The sequence below is a fragment of the Hyperolius riggenbachi genome, chromosome 2 (genome assembly GCF_040937935.1).
Source record: "Hyperolius riggenbachi isolate aHypRig1 chromosome 2, aHypRig1.pri, whole genome shotgun sequence".
In the NCBI taxonomy this organism is placed as follows: Eukaryota; Metazoa; Chordata; class Amphibia; order Anura; family Hyperoliidae; genus Hyperolius; species Hyperolius riggenbachi.
The window spans coordinates 348891431-348910781 of NC_090647.1; the positions used below are offsets into that span (position 1 = coordinate 348891431).

The 19351-nt window shown below is 43.6% G+C and overlaps 1 protein-coding gene across 2 annotated transcripts in view; it reads left to right on the top strand.

Moving 5' to 3' along the window:
- The first annotated feature begins 2883 nt into the window (after positions 1–2883).
- The window catches only part of SLC26A9 (solute carrier family 26 member 9), a 103214-nt gene continuing 86746 nt past the window's right edge, over positions 2884–19351 (top strand). For both annotated transcript variants that reach the window (XM_068265546.1, XM_068265547.1), the window contains exon 1: positions 2884–2936. The gene's annotated coding sequence lies outside the window, so the exon portion shown is untranslated. The remainder of the gene's footprint in view (positions 2937–19351) is intronic.

A 19351-nucleotide genomic window follows, 5' to 3' on the forward strand; every position in this document is an offset into this window, starting at 1 on the left:
CACATACAGGAACGTTGATTGGTTTAGGGAACACATGCCCCACTGGGAATGAGCATAGGGCACGCTTGTTCACCCATTTGTGATTGACAGGACATGATAGCACTAGCAAGACTCAAACTGGAGGCATATAAATGTCCAGTCTGAGATAACCATTTAATATCATGTTTTCGAAAAATAAAAAGGCTCATCTTGTTATAACATAAAAAAAAATGTCAGGCAATATAAGCTGAATTACAGGCCAGGCAAAATTGTATTACCTTGAAGACATCCACTCTGTAGTTGATGATTCATTAATACTTGAAAAAGATGGAATATCAGGTTTGTTAATGAATGCCTAATATTGCTCCTTAATGCATACAAGACTTACTGTTACCTGAAAAATATCTTCCTTGTGCAGCTCATTGGAGTTAATTCAATAGCACTTCAGTAAGCCATGGTAACCCGCACATACATTACCAGTGAGCACCAGAGACTATTGCACACTTACTTCAGTAAATGTACCTTAAGTATACCTCACATGTGAGCCACAGAACTAAGCATCGATCGCACAAGGCCAAGTCATGGGAGAATGCACTCACACAGAACTATTTGCAATACTACAGCAACTAGGAGTCATTCTCTCCAGGCTTAAGTTGGACATTTTGCGCAAAACATGTACGCACAAACGTCCTCACATTCATCACCACACAAATATTTGCATGTACACCTTGCATATTGCCTATATCATGCATGTCCAATAGTGATCCCACATATAGGGTCGCGTTCAGCTGTGTTGGAATGCACATGGACACCCATGATTGCCAGATCCCAGGCCCAGGCACGTAATCCACTTTGAAAATGTTCTGTTGTACAAAACAACAAGATGACAAGATGCATCCATGCTACTAGATAATTTACCTAATCCATGAAGGACAGCATATAACTGTTTCTACCTGAATTTGATCATTTTTATTAATCACAATTATGACTGTTATTATATACTTATCTGGTTTTTATTGATTTTCCTGATTGCTATTCTTGTGTAATTGTAGGGTTAAAATAATAGATTGTTTGATTCATATTATGGTTTAGAAAGACTAATGTGTTTATTTTAACTGGGTTTTTGTTTACTTTTGTGACTACTCTAATCACTTATGTTTTATTATACAATGTATACAATAGTGAGTTAAATCATCATTTGTCCGTGTTGTATGTAATTACTTTGTATATCAGCTGAATATATTTTAACTGATGCCTTAAAGTATTATGTTTTGTTTGCGTTGGTGGCAGAGCACTGTATAGATAATTGCTGACATGGGAAACACATTAGTCCTTTATTTGTACTCTCAATAAACCTATAGAAGAGCAGTCTGAAGTATGGTTCTTTTATCCGTACTTATTGGATCATCATTGGCTGTGTGGAGGCTGTCATAAGAAGCCACCTGCAGATATTCACAGGATGGATGAATATAAGCCATAGAGATAACCTACTCATCTCTACAGAAATACATCTCAGATCATTGTATCAAAACTAGAATATTTAAGTAATTTAATTCTAAATTTCTTTTATTCGTATGTTTTGTATTGAGTTTTGTCAACTATTGTTGATAATGATAAACACTCTATCCATATATAGAGATGGCCTTAACCTCTGATTTTAGGTTCTCGAACCTACCGCGAAAGTTCGGTTTGCGCAAACTTTCGAGAACCACAATAGACTTCAATGGGGAGGCGAACTTTGAAAACTAGAAAAAAATTATGCTGGCCACAAAAGTGATGGAAAAGATGTTTCAAGGGGTCTAACACCTGGAGGAGGGCATGGAGGAGTGGGGTACATGCCAAAAGTCCCGGGGAAAATCCGGATTGGACGCAAAGCAGCGTTTTAAGGGCAGAAATCACATTAAATGCTAAATTGCAGGCCTAACGTGCTTTAAAACATCTTGCATGTGTATACATCAATCAGGGAGTGTAATTAGAGTACTGCTTCACACTGACACACCAAGCTCACTGTGTAACGCACCGCAAACAGCTGTTTGCGTAGTGACGGCCGTGCTGGAGTGGTGCGCACCATGGCCAGAGTGCAGGCCGTGGCGGTTTTCAAGCCCATATGGTCGCCGGGCTGTGGTAGCTCAATGACAGAACAACAGTGACTGTCCAGCTGATCAAATTTGGTCTGTCCACAATGAGGCAACAACCTTCTTATCTTTGATGTGCCACCCCCCCCCCCCCCCCCCGAGACACTCATATAGCCGTCAGTCATTGCTTCATTGTGATACGCAAGCCCCTTCACCGCGGCAAGGTAATGATCACGAAGGGGAATGGGCACATGTACATGCCTTTTGTTTTATTGTTGCAGCTATACTGCAGCCAGAAAAATTAGGCAGGCATGTACATGCACCAGAAAAATTATTATAGCGGCCGCTGCTAGCAGCGGCCTTAAAAAATCAGGAATCTGCCTGGAGTCCTGGACCCTGTTGGCAGAGGCGTATTTAGAGGGGTGCAGGTATGGCTAGTGCCATGGGCGACATAGCACCCATGGGCGCCATGCCTGCCCCATTCTGTGCTGCACGCTATCTCCTTATTGCTGCTCTGATCAGCGCTGCCCGCTGTCCCTGCTGCCTTCCTATCAGAAGCGTCATTGGCCAGTGAGTGCATTGGGTGCAGGGGACGCACCACTTTTACCTGCACGGAGGGGGGAAGTTGCTACTTGTAAAATTGAATATACTCAAAATTAGATCAGGCTGGAGCCTGATCTACATTACCCTCTTGCTCCGAATTTATAGCTTCAGCTATGCGCATTGCTGAGCTGTTTACACAGAGAGGAACTGGAGAAATGTGAGCCCGTGACCCGTCCACCTCCCCCCTCCCTCGGAACATGAGGAAGCCTGGAGGAGAAGAGATACACAGACACGTGCAGGGGAGACAGCGTGACCGACACAGAGTGCTGTGAGACTGAGGTGCTTCTTTTATGTATGTATTGTGTGTGCTGTGTGTATGTGTGCTGATGTATTTGTGCATATGTATGGATCTGTGTAAATGGCTGCTGGTATGTGTGTGCATGTGTGTGGAGCTGCGTGTAAATGGCTGCTGCAATGTGTGTGCATATGTATGGATCTGTGTAAATGGCTGCTGGTGTGTGTGTGCATGTGTATGGATCTGCGTGAAAATGGCTGCTAAAATGTGTGTGCATATCTGCGTGTGTAAATGGCTGCTGCAATGTGTGTGCTCTATTTGTGCATTATGTATGGATCTGTGTAAATGGCTGCTGGTGTGTGTGTGCATGTGTATGGATCTGCGTGAAAATGGCTGCTAAAATGTGTGTGCATATCTGCGTGTGTAAATGGCTGCTGCAATGTGTGTGCTCTATTTGTGCATTATGTATGGATCTGTGTAAATGGCTGCTGGTATGTGTGTGCATGTGTATGGATCTGCGTGTAAATGGCTGCTGAAATGTGTGTGCATATCTGCGTGTGTAAATGGCTGCTGCGATGTGTGTGCTGTATTTGTGCATTATGTATGGATCTGTGTAAATGGCTGCTGGTATGTGTGTGCATATGTATGGATCTGTGTAAATGGCTGCTGGTATGCGTGTGCATGTGTATGGATCTGCGTGTAAATGGCTGCTTGTATGTGTGTGCTGTATTTGTGCATTATGTATGGATCTGTGTAAATGGCTGTTTGTATGTGTTTGCTGTATATGTGGAGTATCTGACTGTGCGTAGTATAAATGTATGTTGTGTGTATGTATGTGTGTCTTTGTGATGTGCATGTACACAAATTATATATATTTTATATACTTATATAGAGACGTTTTCCCCCTCTATGGGACCCATCCCTTGTATCTAGTGTTGCACCCCTCCTTTACCCCCATATAGCATGGCCAATAAACCCCCTCCTCCCCTTCAAGAGCAAAGTGTGGTTAATATAATCACAGAAGTGGGCTCCCATGTGCCTGTACTGTACTGACAGTAAGCTAGCTGCAGTGTGTGCTGATCTCTGCTACCTCCAGTATGTATTATATAAGCTGTTACTCTGTGCCTGTACTGATAGTAAACTAGCTGCAGCGTGTGCTGATCTCTGCTACCTCCAGTGTGTGCAGTATAATCTGCTACTCTGTGCCTGTACTGATAGTAACCTAGCTGTAGCGTGTGCTGATCTCTGCTACCTCCAGTCTGTATTATATAAGCTGTTACTCTGTGCCTGTACTGATAGTAAACTAGCTGCAGTGTGTGCTGATCTCTGCTACCTCCAGTATGTGCAGTATAAGCTTTTACTTAACCAGACAACAATGAAAGTGAGAAAGGATGCTGTTTTTACAGGGGAAGGGTGCTCTGACCGCGTGTGTGTGGGGGGCGCAATTTCAGTGTTTGCCATAGGCGCTGTTTTGCCCAGATACGCCTCTGCCTGTTGGTGGTGGCGGAGAAGGCAGTCAAGCGGCCTGCAGGCAGAGATGTTGTGTGGGGAGCGACTTAGTCTTGGGCAGGCAGCCAATCACATGGCGTGCAGGCAGAGATGCTGTGTGTGGGGACTGACTTAGTCTTCGGGTGAGCAGTAGCCCTCTGGGATCCATGCCTCATTCATTTTGATAAAGGTGAGGTACTGGACACTTTTGTGACCTCTGTGTGTCTGCACCTGTCAGTCACACACAGACAGGTAGCAGACAGGCACAGTGACACTGCGTGCGCTCAACTCATGTAGGTAGGTGGGTGCACTGTGAACAACAGGTAGGTAGGTATATGCAGTGATGGGTATTACAATATGCACCTGTCACACACAGACAGGTAGCGGACCAGCATAGTGACACTGCGTGTGCTCAGCTCACGTAGGTAGGTGGGTGCACTGTGAACAACAGGTAGGTAGGTATATGCAGTACTGGGTATTACAATGTGCACCTGTCACACACACAAGTAGTCACTGAATGTGCTGGGCCTGGCAGTGGCACACACACAGTATGAATGATCAAGGCTGTCTATGCAACACAAGTGTCAGTGGGACACAGAAAAAAAAATAGATCACAAGAACAAGATTAGCTCTCAAAAGAGTTGTGGGGTGCTATTTTAGCAATAAGAATCAACAAGGAGAAAGCTAACAAGCCTACAAGAGCCTAACTAATCTTTCCCTATGAGAGTCTACAGCAGCAGCAGCATCAGCTGTCCCTTCTCTATTTACTTCAGGCACATGAGTGAGTAAAATGGCCGGCGATGCCTGTCTTTTATAAGGGGGGGAGTGGCTCCAGGCGGGAGTGTAGCCTGATTGGCTACAATGTGCCTGCTGACTGTGATGTAGAGGGTCAAAGTTGACCCTAATGGTGCATTATGGGGGCAAACCGAACTTCCGGAAAAGTTCACGGTTCTCCGCGATCGCAAACCCCCGGAAGTTCGCCAGGAACCATTCGCCGGCGAACTGTTCCGGCCATCTCTATCCATATATCTGTATATAGAGATAGATAGATAGATAGATAGATCAGCTTAAAGTAATAAGGCATCTAAGTGTGGTGCTGGGGTTTAAGAAGAACATCAGAATGGGTAAGAAATGAGATTTATGTAACTTTGAACATTGTTTGGCTGTTGGTGCCAGAAGGGTTGGCGTGAATATTTCATAAAATTATCAGAAATCAGAATCAGACAATTTTTGGGAGGACAACCCATCTCTAAGGATTACAGAAAATGGTCTGAAAAGAGAAAATATCCAGTAAGCAGAATAAGCATCTGTTGTGTAGACAAAAATGCGTTGTTGAAGTCGGAGGTCAGATAAGAATGGATTGAGAAGATTGAAAAGCAACATTATCATAAATAGGGAGCTGTAACTAGCACAGTAAGGAAAAGAAAAAAAACGCAGGGGTACCAGGAGCCCTTATGGTGTATTATCTTCAGGTAAATTAGATAAAGGTAAGAGTAAATTATACTCACAAGTGTAGGTTGCTATAAAGGCAACCACTTGTACAGGCATGTAGGGAAGTCCCGTCCCCACTCGGTCTTTATGATGGGCGGTCGCTGCTCCTTAGGGAAAAAAGACTTCACTTCTGTTTAGTCGTGAAGGACCCCACGAGTGGGGTGGTAAGACGTTGTATTATTATTATTATTTTCCTCCAGCAGCATAACTCTTTGCCGCCTGTAAGCTCTTTACTGATTAACCTTAGCCCAGCAGATCCACACACTGAGGTCCTCAATTGTGACCCCCTCCTGGCGATACTATATCTGCATTTTCTTCCTACCCACCTCTACAACGGGGTTCATTACCATACGTAGCCCCCACTAGCCTATAACACATACCCATGTCCCTCTTATACCCCCTCCCACTCAGATACCAGTGTTTCTACTGCTCACATCCAATTCCTGTGGTTTGGGTCCACAGGCATATACAGCCCTTTGCCTTATACACCCATGTAGTTGTCCACTCAGACCCTCCCCACCTTATTACCTTTCTGTCCTTTATATCAGGCACCTCCTGTATTAAATTAGCACAATTAGGTTTGCTTGCAGACAGTTTACTTACAACTGTTCTGACTCCTAACCATGGAGACACATATGCCCTGTGTTTTATCCACCTATGGTATAATTATATGACATAGTATAATAATGTTTATTTTTTTATCTTGTTTATGGTAACTCATATATAATAATTTTTATATATATTAATTTTTATGATATTCCTTATTATATGGATTTTATTGGTGTAATTTTAGAATAATTCCATTTATGTTACCCAGAACAACCTTTTTTTAACTTATCGAATACTGAGCGTCCAATGTATTTTATTTGTTTATTTTAAAAGCACCTGTACTTGACCTGAGGAAGCGGTTTGAGCCGTGAAACGCGTTGTCTATAGTGCTAACAAAAACTTTCAACTCTTTACCAAGTGGAGTTTCTTTACAAAAAGCAATCACCGAACATATTTCAAGGGCGCCTCCTATCCTCCTCGTAATTATCATAAATACCCACTCGTTACATCCAAGGTATGCAGAAGGCCATGTCTGATCACACAACATGTCGACAACGGAAGTGAGAGGGATATGGAGGCTGCCATATTGATGTTTTGTTTTAAGCAATACTAATTGCCTGGCTGTCCTGCTGAACTTTTGCCTTTAATACTTTTACCCATAGGCCCTGAACATGCAGCAGATCAGGCGTTTCTGACATTATTGTCAGATCTGACAAGATTAGCTGCATGCTTGTTTCTGGGGTTATTCTGCCACTACTGCAGCCAAATAGATCAGCAGGGCAGCCAGGCAACTGGTATTGTTTAAAAGCAAATAAATATGGCAGTCTCCATATCCCTCTCATTACAGTTGTCCTTTAAGCAGATGGGCCACAGCAGCAGAGAACCACACCAGGTGCCACTCCTGTCAGCTAAGAACAGAAAACTGAGGCTACAGTTTGCACAGACTCACCAAAATTGGACAGTCAAAGACTGGAAAGATGTTGCCTGGTCTGATGTGTCTCGAATCCAGAAGGCATTCAGGAAAGAGGTGCCGTTTTGTTGCTTTCCTTGAAAAGCCAGACATGCATCCAGAATGTCTGGTGTATAGCACATCCGTAGCCTATTTATTGTACAGAGCCATACAATCGAGTATGTAGACAGATGGTTCAGGCTATTTTGAGCTTCACCAGAGCAAAGTATGGAACGATGATATTGCTCTGTGATAGGACTTTAGAGACACAGATGTTACAGAGTACCCTATTGCATAACCATTCACTGCCCTTTGATGTACTGTATTATGGAAAAGTAACTTCTTGCTCATATGAAGCTGTTGCTCTTGCAAATTGTAACGATTGGTGTCAGCACACAGAGAGAATCTGATCATTGATGATCTGCAGAATCATCAATAATACAGATGTATACTCGATTATGGATGATCTGCAGAATCACCAATAATACAAGTATGGCTAACCTCTGGACACCTAATGAAGTATAAGTGTTAAGTGAAACTGTAGGCTATCTCCCGAGAGGCGGGAGATACGGGCAGCTCGGCCAGGAACCACCTGAGGGGCAGGTGGCCCTCGGCTGTCCTTGATAGAGGAGATAGAGATAATCTGGCAGCCAGCGATTCCCTGGTAAACTGGGAATCAGACTGTACTGCAGCCAGGGGACTCCAATGGGATAGAGATCACTGGCTTCACTGCAGGAAGGACTCTCTGCAGAGCAAGAGGTCCTTGCAGCTAACTGACACTTGGTGCGATAGTGTCACAGGTAGTACAGACAGACTGAACACTCGAGTGATGAGTGACAGCCAGAAGGGTCGGGCAGGCCAGGTCGGCAACACCCGAGCAAATGGTAATAACAGATATAAATCACAATCCTAGTCTGGGGTGTGAGGTCCGTGGTCTTGACATCCAGGAACTAGTTTAGAGTATAACACGACAATGACACAGTAATCCTAAGCTTGGGTGTGATGTCCTTGGTCACAACACCCTGGAACTGGTCTAAAGTATAACACAGCAATGACACAGTATCCCTAAGCTTGGGTGTGATGTCCTTGGTCACAACACCCTGGAACTGGTCTAAAGTATAACACAACAATGACACAGTATCCCTAAGCTTGGGTGTGAGGTCCTTGGTCACAACACCCTGGAACTGATCTAAAGTATAACACAGCAATGACACAGTATCCCTAAGCTAGGGTGTGAGGTCCTTGGTCACAACACCCTGGAACTGGTCTAAAGTATAACACAGCAATGACACAGTATCCCTAAGCTTGGGTGTGAGGTCCTTGGTCACAACACCCTGGAACTGGTCTAAAGTATAACACCGCAATGACACAGTATCCCTAAGCTTGGTTGTGAGGTCATTGGTCACAACACCCTGGGACTGGTCTAAAGTATAACACCGCAATGACACAGTATCCCTAAGCTTGGGTGTGAAGTCCTTGGTCACAACACCCTGGAACTGGTCTAACATATAACACAGCAATGACACAGTATCCCTAAGCTTGGGTGTGAGGTCCTTGGTCACAACACCCTGGAACTGGTCTAACATATAACACAAGTGTGATCTGGCTAAGTGTGAATTCCCAGGTCCTCCTGAATCTAACACACTGTGGGATCTGACTGGTCTGAGTGCTCACACGTAAGTATTCGCAACGGCAGACAACCAGCAACTGACAAGCAAGGTCTATATATACTTGCAGTGCTGTGCAGCTCCGCCCGAGCCACTCAGCCACTCAGCCAATCCAGAGTCCAGCTGGGATCAGCTGATCGGCCTGATCAGCTGATTCCCCTTCTGCTGGTGTAAATGTCCTGTCGCCTGGCGCGCGCACGCATAGCTATCCATCTGTGTGCACTAGAAGGTCCAGCAAAGCCAGGTGCGTGTCGCTGGGCGTAAACCGCCGGTCTGACCGCGGAGATAGCCGCCCCGTCACTAGACCACGCGGCGGCATCTCCGCTGTTCATTACACAAATATGGAAGGATTTTGGATTCCTTTTGACCATCTATAAAGCCTAATGACTGGTTCTCCATGGGTACTTTGTGACAAAAGTAACTGATACACACAGCTGACTGAGCCTGTTCCTGTTAAATAGCATGAATAAATAAAATAAATATACTAAACGTGATGTATTCCAGTCAACAGATCAGAAACCATTTAGCATGAAAATATTCAAATAATGAAGAAACCAAGCAATTTTATCGTAGGTTGTGTTTTCTATGCTCCCATACTTTCTGCCCCAGTGATAGTTGGCATAGGTGAGAAAGCAGATAAATGTTAACTGCATGTTTTTTCTCTGGCACAAGATATGAAGATCTGAGCATATGATGAAAAATAAACATTTGTTTGTTCATCTTTGCTGAAAACTGCCAGGCTGATACATATGGAAGTAAAGGACCTGATTTACTATTATTATTATTATTATTATTATTATTAATGACGTTGGAGAGCCTATGTAATCCAGCAAACTGCTAACAGTTGGACAGGGTTTGAAACTCTCCCTTGTGTTATATTAGATCACAGTAAAAGCTAATGCTGGGAATACACCATGAGTTATTACGGCAGATAGATGGCGCAATAGATAATTTCCAACAGGTCTGATCTGATTTCAATCGTATTTCTGATCGCTTTTCTCACAGACGTTAATGAAAATCGTTTGAAAAACGATTGGAAAATCAGTCAGAAAATGTTTGGAAATTTGTCCGGAAAGTAAATCTGTCAAAAAACTAATCTGGTATTCCCAGCATAAGAGACATTAGTAAATGAATGACATAAGATAAGATGCCTTTATTGTTACTGTACAATACAATAAAAGAATACAATGTAAAATACTATGAAATGTTGTTTGGAGAGGAACATGCAGTTTGCAGTCAAATACAGCATATGTGTTGAAGGATTATATGTCTGCAATCAAACAACAGCCATTTCATTTAGCAATATTTTCTATGATCTTATATGACATAAGTGAGGGTTACAGATGTTGCCACCTAATAATAGCAGATCCAGTGCAGGTTTGCTAGATTATTGAAGCTTTCCAGAGGTCTCCAGTATTATGCTGGGGATACACCATACGTTTTTACCCGATAGATGGGTTCGATAGATAATTTCCGACATGTCCGATATTCTTTCCGATCGTTTTTTGGCTCGATTTCTCATAGAAGTGAATGGAAAAAGAAAAGAAAAACGAGCGGAAGATAAGAGAATTGAGCGCAGAACCGAACGCAGAATCGAGCAGAAAACACGTATTGTGTGTACCCTGCATTAGTAAATGTGGGCTACAGATTTTAGAGATAGGCAGGCAGATAGTGATATGTAGATTTTAGGGACAGGCCCACAGATTTCCCATCTATTGATATAAGGGAGCCAGAAGTGAGAGGTACATGGAGGCTGCCATCTTAATTCTCTAATAGAAAATGCCAGTTGCCTGACTTCTGTGCTGATGCTCTGCCTCTAATACTTTAAGGCACTAGCAAAGAATGAGCATCCTGATCACATGCTGTGACTCTGGACTGACTCCACTGGCTGCATGCTTATTGTAGGTGTGTGACTCAAAAACAAGCTCAGCATCACAGCCAGGAAACTGGCATAGTGTATAAAGGAGTTAAGATGGCAGCCTCCATGTTCCTCTTACTTCATTTCCTTTGAAGCATGTATATTTCTCTCATTTTTGCTAGCATATATGACTGCTTTTTAGTTGTCTGGGTAGACCTGTTTTTTTTTTTTTCATTGTTATTAGCAACAGCTTTCCCAATCCCTTTGATATTAGCTCTTGCTTTCACATAGCTCATTTCAATTGTCTCTTAAGTCCAGTTGAGGCAGCTATTTTCCAGTATTAACCACCCTAATACACACATCCATATATAGGTCTGACGGCACATCCTAACACGGCAATAAACACACATACACACCCATGTATACAAACACACTAGAACATGTCCAGTACTGTCTAAAAAACTCAAAGTCAATACTGCCATTTTTTCCACACTGATATCCGCTCAGGATATATTGCAGTGCAACAGACAAAAACCTCAACTGGCTTTCTGAAGCCTGTTTGCTCAGGCTGTTCTTAGAGACACTCTATGATCTGTGTGACAGCAACAGCTGATGTTCTCACCAATGCTTCTGTCTGGAATCTATTTACTGAACTTACAAATACGCTGTTCCAAAAACTGCTGTTGTTTTTAATCAAAGTATTGAAATCTCCTGTGGCAGTAAATGGAGCTCTTTTTAGAAAATTGTACAGAGAATTTATTTTAATAATACTGTAGGGCATTAGAATTTCTAGGAGTCCTTGTTTTTAAAACTATTTGCACAAATCAAGAGGTAGCGCTCATGGTCCACATGATATACACCATTAGGTCAAAAGTCCATGTACAATACTCCTAAAAAGCCTAGAATGTCCAATATAATTAAAACTTTGGAGATTTATTCATCTAGCATAACTCATATTCTGCTGCTTGTCCTGCCAGGATTGGATAAGAGTGGACCTGCACCAACACCCTTTGTGTGCCATTAACCGCGGGGGAGAGCCCGTGTCAAAATTACTCTGTGCGCATTTTATCTTTTGGAATATGTAAGTGGAATTGCGTTATTGAGGTTATTACTGAAGTATGCTGCCTAAGAAGAACTATCTGGATTAAGGAGTGGGAAAGTTAATCTGGTCGAGAGGTGGGGGACGACCCGGGAACGGTCCCAAGGAGCATATAGACCATTGGTTGGTCTAATACAGCGGTGAGTGGCACACAAAGGATGTTGGTGGAGGTCTACTCTTATCCAATCCTGGCAGGACAAGCAGCAGAATATGAGTTATGCTAGATGAAGATATCTCCAAAGTTTTAATTATATTGGACATTCTAGGCTTTTTAGGAGTATTGTACATGGACTTTTGACCTAATGGTGTATATCATGTGGACCATGAGCGCTACCTCTTGATTTGTGTGTTGTGATTTATAACAGGAGGCAAACTGGTTGGCTTGGTTAAAGTTTGCTCAGAGCGCTGATCTCTTGTGTTACCTTTAAAACTATTTGGTCTGTGATGTTTCAAAGTGTTTAGCTATACTATGTGATGATTCATATGCCCTTATACAGTTTATTCACTGATATAGAGTCATGTGACAATGTTGTCAGTTTGTTAATAATGAAGTGTTAAATAAAGTTTACTCAAATAGCAGAGAAAAGAAAAAAGAAAATAGAACTGTGTGTGTTCCTGAGAGTAATCAAAGCATGGAGTCTGTGTAAAGTCAAATGTTCCCCACTGCGTTCACTACCAGTTGACAAGCTGCTGTGATCTATAAAAAAAACCAATATTGATATAGCATAAAACTGCAGAGAAAAGGGCTTGCTAGTTCAGAGGAATAAGGCACCCAGGTGTCCGTAATGCAATTCCAAATCCACCCTCAGTGCAAACACACTGCCTCCCACCAACAGTGAAGGGGCTCACTGGATAGCAACCACCTCAGAGCCAGGTGGATCTAGCGTGTATTCAAAACCTTCCACTAGCCCTCCAGCCCTTTGACAAACATCCAATTGAGATTAAAGCTTCCAGATAATAAATGTATTCAATCCTCACAAAAAAACAGAAAAGAAACAATCTCATAGCATAAAACTGTACATCAGGACATTTCTCATGCTAAAAATATCACCGATATGGTTTCTGTGTTCGGCTTATCCTCTGTCAGAGGTCTGCTGTAACTCACAAGATTATGCTGGGCATACACGGATGGATTGTTGTTATCAGTCGAGCCGCTGATGGCTCGATTGATAATTTCCGACATGTCTGATCACAGCGCGGATCGATTCCCCGCTCGATACCCGCGGGGGGAAAATAGCGGAAATCGAGCTGAAGATAAGGAAGCGCCCGCGGGGACGTGCGGGAATCGATCCGGGCGGCCGCGGGGACGAGCGGGGGCGCGGCAGGAGTCGATCCAGCGGCTAAACGAGCCGCCGGATCGCTCCGTGTATTCCCAGCATAAGATTAGAAAACAACATCAGGCCAGTAAATCAAAATGGCAACAGGTTATGGGCCCAGGAAAGAGGGAACAAACTGATGGAACAGATTGCTTTTTGACAGAGATGAGAAGAATTATGAGCTGTGGGAGACAAACTTCCTAGGCCATCTGTGCTTGATGAATCTTAAAGAGATCATCCTACATGAACCTTTAAATAACACAGACTCAGTTATTATTATTATTATTTATTTATAAAGCGCCAACATATTCCGTGGCGCTGTACAATGTAAGAAAACAAACAAGGGATACATAATAATACAATGATATACATCAAATATGAACACTGATACAAGATACAGCACTGCTGATTACAATAGAAAATTTAACATGATGACTAAAATGTATAAATGTCTAACAGAGTGCAAGCAATTCAATTAATAACATTCCACGACACAAAAGGGTGAGAGCCCTGGCCTTGCGAGCTTACAATCTAAAGGAATGGGGTGGAAACAAGAGGTGGGGATGTATACAGTATATGTACAGGCAGTGCGTAATTAGGTTATTTAGTGGGTACATGGCCTAAGCTAGAGAATATGCTTGTCGGAAAAGGTGGGTTTTGAGGGAGCGTTTAAAGATTTCAAAGGTGGGAGAGTGGCGGATGTGTTGTGGAAGGGCATTCCAGAGGAGGGGTGAGGCACGTGAGAAGTCTTGCACACGTTGAAGACAGAAATAAGGAGGAGGAGGCTTATGCTTAGATAATTAAATTTCTGGATGACAATAGTCAGTCTCTTATAATGAGAGAAGCAGCTGATAATGGAAGCATTGCAAGGATTGTAAGATATTTATGGCAAATAGATAAGACCCTTGGTTTACTGAACACCTACGTAGACTGAAAAATATTGCAGCAGCACAATAATGTAAGGAAGACCAGTACCCCTGTTACATCTGCAAGGGAGAAAGGCATCCTTTTCTGCTAGAGTTGTGATCAGAAAGTTTGCAAAGCCAATGCATGCACCAGGAAGACACAGTGGTGTAATCATTGCTAGAGCCACACTCACAGAGAGAAATTGTGCAATAGGAAAGCACAAGACAATATAAAGCATGTGACTGATGATACAGAACAAACATTTGCCTTTGAAATAAGTGAAGACCAGTTGAGCAATTCAATAACAAAAGGACTAATGGTAGATAGGGGAGCAACATTGCGTATTACCATAGACATGAAAAGATTTGACAACTCATTTAACCTCCCTGGCGTTCAATTTCCCCAGGATTTCTGTGCAAAAAGTGATCAAATTAATTTTCATGACCTTTTCTTCCTGTAACTTGCCAAAAGGTTGTTTTCCCTCATGAATGAGAAGAACAGGAGGACAAGGATATCGGGTTTGGACAAAACCTACAGGGTAGCGGGACTGACTAATAGGCCAAGGTTATTTCAGGCAGTCTAGGGTACAGATGGACAGGTTGCAGACTGGACTTGCTGGCAACTCAAGCAGGACAATGTAACAGGCTAGCAGGAGAGAGACGCTTGTGGACTGAACTAACCAGATAGGAGTGAATTACTTTAAGGGAACCTAAACTGAGAGGGATATGGATGTTTCCTTTTAAACAATACCAGTTGCCTGGCAGTTCTGCTGAGCTCTTTGGCTGTAGCAGTGGCTGAATCACACACCTGAAACAAGCATGCAGCTAATCCAGTCTGACTTCAGTCAGAGCACCTGATCTGCATACTTGTTCAGGGCTATGGCTAAAAGTATTAGAGACACAGGATCAGCAGGAGAGTCAGGCAATTGATATTATTTAAAAATGAAAATCCATATCCTTTTCAGTTTAGGTTCCCTTTAAGGCACAGGTTGTAGATTTTAATTGCTGGCAGGTAGGAGAGGTTAGCAGGACTGAGTGGTAGGGCAGGGACAGGTTGCAGACTGAATTGGCAGATAGGGTAACATGACGAAAAAGCTGCCAAGAAAGGGATAGGAGGAGGACCTGAATAAGCAGGCAGACAGAGCAGGGCAGCAGGACTGAGCTGGCTGGTTTATTATTGGACTGGCAGGCACTCTGCATATTTCTTATTTTGGGTACACTGCATATTATTTGTGGTAACTCTGCATATTGCTTGTTTTTAGTACCAGAACTGACTGACTGACTGGCAGGACAGGGACTGTTTGTGGACTAGCAGGATAGGGCAGCCACCCATCAGGACAGAGGCAGGTTACAGACTTAAGGGTTGATTTATTAAGCTGCGCTGCTAAAGCAGCACAGCCTATTGAGAGGAGCGCGAGTTATGCGCACGCTACACGCAGTAGTGCAGCATAGCATGTGCTGCTAACTTACTCGTGCTGCTTCTAAATAACGGCCACTCCACTGAACCCGCCCTGAGCCCTGCCTGGTCCAGTGGCTTTAATGGCTGTGATCCCCGTACTTTGATTGGCCCAATAGGCTGCCTGTCATTTTAGCAGGGCAGCTTAATGAATAAACCCCTAAAATAGCAGACAGGCAGGGTAACAGGAAGCCAGGAACAACATGACTGACATGCTGGAGCTATGTGAGCAAGCAGCACTGCGCACTATTTTGCCAGGGTTTAAATAAACCTGGCTTTTGTGGCAGTGCTATAGCTCTGCATGTTACATTATTACACAAGTATAGCATTTACGTCACCTATGAAAGATCATACAATAACACAGTATATGCCGGAGGAAATAAAATCCATCCTTTTCCCATCACACACAGAGACGGCCTTAGGCAGTGATACTTTCTCAGGCATATTGAGAGACCTGAAAAAGTTGAAAAGACTTAAAGCTGACCTAAATCAAAAATCGATCATGCCTTGCACAATAATTAACATTACATTTTATTGTGAAAATCTGATTATTTTTATATTTTATTATTTTTATTATTTTATTATTTTATAAGTATAACCATGCATTTAACTAATTGCAGCCTGAAGTCTCTCCCCGTGGCATCTTTCCAAGGCAGGATCAAGTTGCATGCTGGGACAACTACTACACAGGCTTCCAGGATCACAAATGGAAACAAAACTGTAGCAAAATCGCACACAATAGCATTTTTAAAGATGATGGCAGCCTGAATTTAATGCAGTACCTCACTTATCAATAATTTTAAACAATTGCGGAGGAGCAGTTAGGTAGTATAATTGTATTTTATATTTATGATGCTGTGGGTGCAATATGGTCAAAGCTTCTTTTTAGTTTGGTTCCTTTTTAAGATTGACCTTGATCTCCATGGACACACACTGCATACTACAGAGACTGAAGGCTTCCTGAGGGTTTCACACTTCAGAATCAGGCCACAATCGCGTGATTGAAAAGAGAATTTTGCAAAAAGTACTCAATATTCACTAAACTGTATGATTATTGTAATAAAGGAGAGTCCAACTCAAACAAGTAAATAAGGACTTTGCTAACCTCGAGGCCTCACTAAAAGAAGTATAAGTTAAGTCAAAAATACCTTCACCACAGAAAAAAAAAAGAATTGATACTGAAATTCTTGTAAATGCTTCAAAGGGGTAAGAATTCCAATCTGTGTGACTACAGAGAAGGTCAGGTATATCTGTGGTTATCAGGCATTGGCATTGCCAGTGCTGTAGCTAGTGGACTCCCCCCTCCATGCTGACAAATGGAGCTGTGTGCTATCCCCTCTCCCCAGGCTGACTGTGTGCTACCCAGTGGTATAAGTAAGGAGCTTGGGGCCTCAGTGTGAGTTTTACATGGGGCCCCAAGCACTCTATTGATATCTGCAGAGGCCTGTAAAATAGGAGCAAAAATGGTGGACAGTGTTGCTGTTTTATACTGGAGGATGGATGAGAACAAGCCCTAACTCATCATAGCTGTGACTTACATGGGAATTGATGGTCTGTGCTGAATAGTTCCCAAGCTATTTACATTTGCCAGATGTTTGCCTCAGGACAACACTAGTGTTGGGCGAACATCTAGATGTTCGGGTTCGGGCCGAACAGGCCGAACATGGCCGCGATGTTCGGGTGTTTGACCCGAACTCCGAACATAATGGAAGTCAATGGGGACCCGAACTTTTGTGCTTTGTAAAGCCTCCTTACATGCTACATACCCCAAATTTACAGGGTATGTGCAACTTGAGAGTGGGTACAAGAGGAAAAAAAAATTAGCAAAAAGAGGTTATAGTTTTTGAGAAAATCGATTTTAAAGTTTCAAAGGGAAAACTATCTTTTAAATGCGGGAAATGTCTGTTTTCTTTGCACAGGTAACATGCTTTTTGTCGGCATGCAGTCATAAATGTAATACATATAAGAGGTTCCAGGAAAAGGGACCGGTAACGCTAACCCAGCAGCAGCACACGTGATGGAACAGGAGGAGGGTGGCGCAGGAGGAGAAGGCCACGCTTTGTGAGACACAACAACCCAGGCCTTGCATGAGGACAAGAAGCGTGCGGATAGCATGCTTTGTACCGCCATGCAGTCATAAATGTAATAAAGATAAGAGGTTCCATAAACAGGGACCGGCAACACTAACCCAGCAGCAGCAGCAGCACACGTGATGGAACAGGAGCAGGCGCAGGAGGAGAAGGCCACGCTTTGTGAGACACAACAACCCAGGCCTTGCATGAGGTACCGCCATGCAGTCATAAATGTAATAAAGATAAGTGGTTCAATAAACAGGGACCACGCGGCAACGCTAACCCAGCAGCAGCAGATGTGATGGAACAGGAGGAGGCGCAGGAGGAGAAGGCCACGCTTTGTGAGACACAACAACCCAGGCCTTGCATGAGGACAAGAAGCGTGCGGATAGCATGCTTTGTACCGCCATGCAGTCATAAATGTAATAAAGATAAGAGGTTCCATAAACAGGGACCGGCAACGCTAACCCAGCAGCAGCAGCAGCACACGTGATGGAACAGGAGCAGGCGCAGGAGGAGAAGGCCATGCTTTTTGAGACACAACAACCCAGGCCTTGCATGAGGACAAAAAGCGTGTGGATATAGCAGCAATGCTTTTTGCCGCCATGCAGTCATAAATGTAATACAGATGAGAGGTTCAATAAACAGGGACCGGAAACGCTACACCATCCCAGATGTTCATTGGTCATGTTACTTGGTTGGGGTCCTGGAGTGTTGCGTAGTCGTTTCCAATCCAGGATTGATTCATTTTAATTTGAGTCAGACGGTCTGCATTTTCTGTGGAGAGGCGGATACGCCGATCTGTGACGATGCCTCCGGCAGCACTGAAACAGCGTTCCGACATAACGCTGGCTGCCGGGCAAGCCAGCACCTCTATTGCGTACATTGCCAGTTCGTGCCAGGTGTCTAGCTTCGATACCCAATAGTTGAAGGGTGCAGATGGATTGTTCGACACTGCTACGTCATCTGACATGTAGTCCTTGACCATCTTCTCCAGGCGATCGGTGTTGGAGGTGGATCTGCACGCTTCCTGTTCAGTGGGCTGCTGCTGCATGGGTGTCAGAAAATTTTCCCACTCCAAGGACACTGCCGATACCATTCCCTTTTGGGCACTAGCTGCGGCTTGCGTTGTTTGCTGCCCTCCTGGTCGTCCTGGGTTTGCGGAAGTCAGTCTGTCGGCGTACAACTGGCTAGAGGAGGGGGAGGATGTCAATCTCCTCTCTAAAGTCTCCACAAGGGCCTGCTGGTATTCTTCCATTTTGACCTGTCTGACTCTTTCTTCAAGCAGTTTTGGAACATTGTGTTTGTACCGTGGATCCAGAAGGGTATAAACCCAGTAATTGGTGTTGTCCAGAATGCGCACAATGCGTGGGTCGCGTTCAATGCAGTCTAGCATGAATTGAGCCATGTGTGCCAGAGTCCTACCAGAATCCTCATCATCCTCTTGTGAGCGTTGTGATAGTTGTTGTGATGCATCATAGTCGTCACCTTCCTCCTGGTCTGCTTCTGCTGACCATTCGCGCTGAATTGTGGAAGTCCAACGTACACCGCTCTGGCCCTCGTCAGTGGTGGCATGAAATTCCTGCTCCAACTCCAGCTGTTCCTCCTC